Source organism: Elephantulus edwardii, unplaced genomic scaffold, assembly GCF_000299155.1.
Source record: "Elephantulus edwardii isolate Elephantulus edwardi_28Jun2011 unplaced genomic scaffold, EleEdw1.0 scaffold00099, whole genome shotgun sequence".
NCBI classification, from domain to species: domain Eukaryota; kingdom Metazoa; phylum Chordata; class Mammalia; order Macroscelidea; family Macroscelididae; genus Elephantulus; species Elephantulus edwardii.
The window spans coordinates 5,434,589-5,440,412 of NW_006399849.1; the positions used below are offsets into that span (position 1 = coordinate 5,434,589).

Sequence of the window (5,824 nt, forward strand, 5' to 3'; positions counted from 1 at the left end):
AGCTGAAAGCAGGGAATACCAGAAGAATGTCTATCTGTGTTTCATTGATTATGCAAAGGCGTTTGACTGTGTGGATCATAACAAACTGGCTGACTCTGAGAAGAATGGGAATCCCAGAACATTTAATCATGCTAATGCGAAACCTATACTTGGACCAAGAGGCAGTCGTCAGAACAGAGCAAGGAAACACTGCATGTTTCAAAATTGGGAATGGTGTATGCCAGGGATGTGTCCTGTCTCCATACCTTTTCAACCTGTATGCAGAACAGACTAGCCAAGAGGCTGGGCTCTATGAGGAAAACTGTGGCGTCAGGATTGGTGGAAGATCTACTAATCTGCGTTATGTAGTTGATACAACCCTACTTGCTGAAACTGAGGAGGACCTCATGCACTTGCTGCAGGGGGTCAAGGACTGCAGCCTTCAGTATGGACTGAGGCTCCATGTCAAGAAGACAAAGATTCTCGCCACTGGACCAATTGGCAGCATCAGGATGGGTGGTGAAGAGATTGTTCACAGCTTCAGTTTGCTCGGCTCCACGGTCAACACTCATGGCACCAGCAGCTAGGAAATAAAAAAATGTATTGCGAACAGAGGCATCCGGGGGGCGCAGGGCTCGTGGAGTTGGGGCAAACTGGCCGCCAAGATGAAAGTGAAGTTGCTGAGCCGCAATCCGGACAACTATGTCCGCGATACTAAATTGGACATACAGAGAGTTCCAAGAAACTACAATCCTGTCTTGCAGCCTTTTGAAGTTCCACGAGAATATGTGAGAGTTTTAAATGCTACCAAACTGGAACGGGTATTTGCCAAACCATTCCTTGCCTCCCTGGATGGTCACCGAGAGGGAGTCAATTGCTTGGCAAAGCATCCCAAGAGCCTGGCTACTGTCCTTTCTGGAGCATGTGATGGAGAGGTTAGAATATGGAATTTGACTAAACGAACATGTACCCCGTACAATACAAGCACATGAAGGATTTGTACGAGGAATATGTACTCGTTTTTGTGGAAGTTGTTTGTTTACTATTGGTGATGACAAAACTGTAAAACAATGGAAAATGGATGGACCAGGCTGTGAGAAGAGGAAGAGCCATTGCATACTATATTAGGAAAGACAGTGTATACTGGAATTGATCATCATTGGAAAGAAGCTATTTTTGCCACATGTGGACAGCAAGTGGACATTTGGGATGAACAACAAACCAGTCCTATATGTTCAATGACCTGGGGATTCGACAGTATAAGTAGTGTTAAATTTAACCCAACTGAGACATTTCTCTTAGGAAGTTGTGCTTCTGATAGGAATATAGTATTATATGATATGAGGCAAGCTACTCCTCTGAAAAAGGTTATCTTAGATATGAGAACTAATACAATCTGTTGGAACCCTATGGAAGCATTTGTTTTTACTGCAGCAAATGAAGATTACAACTTATATACTTTTGATATGCGTGCCCTTGACTCTGCTGTAATGGTCCACATGGATCATATGTCGGCAGTGCTTGATGTGGATTACTTGCCCACTGGGAAGTAATTTGTGTCTGCGAGTTTTGATGAATCTATTAGAATCTTTCCTGTGGACAAAAGCCAAAGCATGGAAGTATATCACACAAAGCGAATGCAACATGTTATCTGTGTAAAATGGACGTCTGACACCAAGTATATTATGTGTGGATCTGATGAGATGTACATTAGTTTGTGGAAAGCTAATGCTTCGGAAAAACTGGGCGTGCTTACGGCACAAGAAAAAGCAGCCACAGACTATAATCAGAAACTGAAGGAGAAATTTCAGCATCATCCTCAGATAAAACGCATAGCCCATCACCGGCATCTACCAAAATCCATCTATAGTCAGATTCAGGAGCAGCGCATCATGAAGGAAGCACGGCGACGAAAGGAAGTGAATCGTCGTAGACATAGCAAGCCTGGATCAGTGCCATTTGTGTCAGAGAGGAAGAAACACATTGTGGCCGTTGTGAAATAAAATTTGGTACTTCTACCAATCTTGATATAGAATTATCTGTTATATTTGTGAACTCTGTAAATGAAAGAACTGGCCCCAATTTAGTAACACACATTCCAGTTACTGGTCTAGAACTTTCTTTGCATCATGTTGGCTACCTTACATAATTATCAGTAAAGATGGCGCACTTGCTAAGACTTTTCAACATTTTATCCTTACTCTGCCTTATGTCATTCAAGAGTGTAGCATCTGCAAGCAAACTGGATTTTTTGCTGTTAGAAATTGCAGTTACATTTTTCTTTCTGAGTTATTGTGGTTGAAACTATGCATTCAAATTTAAACATATAAGACCACACATTTCTTTGTTATCCTTATTAATAGTCTGGGTAGTGATTGCAATGGATCTTTCTTTGATTTCGCGTAACTTCAAAGAGAACTCAGTGCTTTTTTTCAGCTGAGTTTTTTACTGTTTATTTATATTTAGATTGATTTTTAATCTTTTTTGTTACCGTTAGCCTGCATATACATAACTTTCATAAACAATATTATAACTTATGGTCAAATAAAAATAATAAAAGCATTCTTTTTCTCAGTAAAAAAAATGTATTGCGATGGGAAAGTCTGCAGTTAGGGACCTCTCTAAAGTACTCAAGAGCAACGGTGTATCTCTGGAGACTAAGGTGCGCCTGATACATGCCATGGTCCTTGCAATATTTGCTATGCATCAGAGAGTTGGACAATGACTAGGGAGGATAGAAGGAGAATTGATGCCTTTGAGCTGTGGTGCTGGAGAAAAGTATTGAATATACCTTGGACTACAAGAAAACAAACAGTTTCATCCTAGAGAGGATTAAACCAGGCTACTCTTTGGAGGTAAGGATTCTGGGGCTTTATCTGACATACTTTGGACATGTTGCAAGGAGGGACAGGTCCTTGGAGAGGGACATCATGCTTGGTACGGCGGAGGGACAGCACAGGAGGGGAAGACTCTCTATGAGGTGGATTGATTAAGTGACTGGGGTAATTGGGATGGGTGTGTCAGAGGCAATGAGATTGGCACAGGATAGATCAGGGTTTAGGGATGTTGTACATAGGGTTTGCTATGAGTCACAAACGACCCGACGGCACATAACAACATCAACAACAGGATCTTGCAGGGTTTTGTCCTGATGTATATACCATTGTATGTAGGGCAACTATGAATCTTAGCCAACCCAGTGACAAAAAACAACAAAAATGTTATCAGAAGGGATCAATCCCTGGAGAAGGACTTCGTGCTTGGTAACACAGAAGCTCAGAGGAATTGATGCCACAGGGCCAGGTAGTATTTTGTCCAGTTATATGTAGGGCCACTATGAGTCAGTTCTGATTCAGCATCACTTAACAGCAGTGACATAATAGAATCCAAGAGAAGGATGAATTAGAGAAAACAGTGCTTGGAAGTTTAAGGGAAAACTTGCTGTTGTTGTGTACCACTGAGTCAAAAGCAACTCATAGCTTACCCTCCAAGTTTTAGAGGCAGTAATTGCACTGAAGTAGACTGTCCATCATTCACCCATGGAGCAGCTGGTGGATTGGAACTGTACTCTTTTGGCTTGGCATCCAAACTCTTTACCACTAAGCCACCAGTGCTCCCTAAGGGGAAATATTGTCGTGTTGTTGTTGATTGCCTTCGAGTTGAGCATGATTCATAGCAACCCTATGAACAAAAGGCTTGAAGCTCCTCTACAACTATCAACATTTATCAAAATTCATAGAGTTTCCGGAGGCATGTATAGGTGGATTAATGGAGATCTTGTCGCCTAGTGGCAAGAGGCTGCATTGCAATCCGGAAGGCACGCAGTTTGAGGCCCTCAGTTGCTCTGCAGAAAAGGATGGTCTATCTCCTCCCGTGCAATTAATTGACTCTGAAAACCTGCTGAAGGGTCAGCTATAGGTCAGTTACGACTTTATGATACACAGCAACCAAGAATGTCTGGCTAATGATCCTGGATGTCAGTACCCCTTGAGTGAGCATAGCACAGTGTTGTAATGGAGAAAAATTGGCAGAGGTTAAGAAAACTTCTGTGCAATAGAACCATACTGAGAAGTATTATTTTACATATTTGATATTTTATTTATTTTCTGGCTCTATACTGACGTTGAATCAGATCTTTTGGAACCCACAAATAGATTTCATTGTATTGTCTGAGGCCTCACTAAAGTGACAAAGAACCATTTACTTCCTGCTAGGGGCTTGCACATAAAAAAAAAGTCTAGAAATAGCATCCATGAATGTATTGGGGTGTTTTATAGACAGTAGTTGTTTTAGTATGCTTTATAAAGGGATTTTAGAAATTTGTGGGAAATAAATTTTAGAAAAAGTCAGAAAAATGATAAAGAACATCTTCTAAGGGTGGAGGTATGAAATCAAATTAGGGATTGATGGAACTCAGATGAAGGAGCCCTGGTGGTGACATGTGTAGATTATTGGACTGCTATCTCAAAAGTGGGCAGTTTGATTCCACTAGCCACACTGTACAAGAAACATGGCAGCCTCTTGTAACAATGTCCAGCCTCAGAAACCCAATGGAGGGTTGCTATGAGTCAATGGATTGCGTGGTAGTGGATTTAGGATAGGCAAGATAGAGGAAGTAAAGTTTCAGTAGTAGAATTTTCACCTTTTATGTAGGAGACCTGGGCTCAATGCCCAGTCAGGAAGTTCACGTACATCCATCGCACATCTGTCATTGAAGCCTTGCATAGTGCTGTGATGCTGGATGTATTTTAGTGCAGCTTCTGGCCCAAGCTGGACTAGGAAGAAGGTTCTAGTGACCTACTTCCCATCATTGAGACGGTGTAGGACAAAGCAGCTCTATCATGCATGGGGGCTGCCATCAGTAGGTGCCTACTTGACAGCAACTAGCAAAGGCTCTGGTTCACATTATCACCCAAAAGACTGTAAGTCTTCACTGGGTTCTATCTCCCAGCAGATGCTCAGGGGACAGTTCCTCCTGTTCGAAGTTTTAGAACTTCGAAATCCAAAAGAGGAGGCTTGGAAACAACAGAATGCATTATTGTGAGTTTAACAACAGTGGCCTACTTTTAGACTATCTTTACTAATTTTTTCACTTCAAATTTATTTATTGTCTCCTGTGGCCTATTGTTGTTGTTATATGCAGCTGAGTCGCCTGTGACCCATATTACCTATGTACAATAGCTCTGAAGCCTGCTTTATCCTGAGCCAGTCTCACTGATTCTGACACACCAAACCCCATTGTCTCAGTTACTGTTATCAATCCATCTCATCTGGGGTCTTCCTTTCCTGTGCTGTCCCTCCACCGTTCCGAGCGTAATGTCCTTCTCCAAGGACTGGTCTCTCTTGGTCACTTGCCCAAAGTATGTGAGACTGGGTTTCAAAATCCTAGCCTCCAAGGAGAAACTTGGTTCCACCCTCACCAAGACAGACCTATTTATTTTCCTGGAGAAACTGTACATGGTACATTCAAGATTCTTCTCCTGCACCACAATTCAAAGGCATCGATTCTTCTTCTGTCAGCCTTAGTCCAGCTCTTTAAGAGCATAGTAAGTAATTGGGAAGACCATGGCCTGGATTAGGCACACTTTAGTCTCTAGTACTGTGCATTATCCTAAATCTAAGGACACAGGGCACACAGGATCTTAAGCTCCTGTTTCACATTGCTTTTGAAAGATTAAAATTAAAACAGCCCCTATAGTTCTCAGCTGAATTAAACTCAGGTTTCTATAGTTCTCAGCTAAGTTAAACTCAGGAATTTTTCCATTGTCCTGGGTAGAGCCCCACACCCAGTGTTCCAGGAAGAAAAGTCTGATCTCAGGGCAACAGTATTTCGAGAATGGCTAAC

General features: G+C 42.0%; 1 protein-coding gene and 1 pseudogene across 1 annotated transcript in view; both read left to right on the forward strand.

Annotated features, from left to right (window-relative positions):
• PDE4D (phosphodiesterase 4D, cAMP-specific) overlaps positions 1-5,824 on the forward strand; it is a 2,352,803-nt gene that overhangs the window by 308,010 nt on the left and 2,038,969 nt on the right. The gene's annotated exons all lie outside the window — the stretch shown is intronic.
• LOC102848829 lies at positions 645-1,982 on the forward strand (annotated as a pseudogene).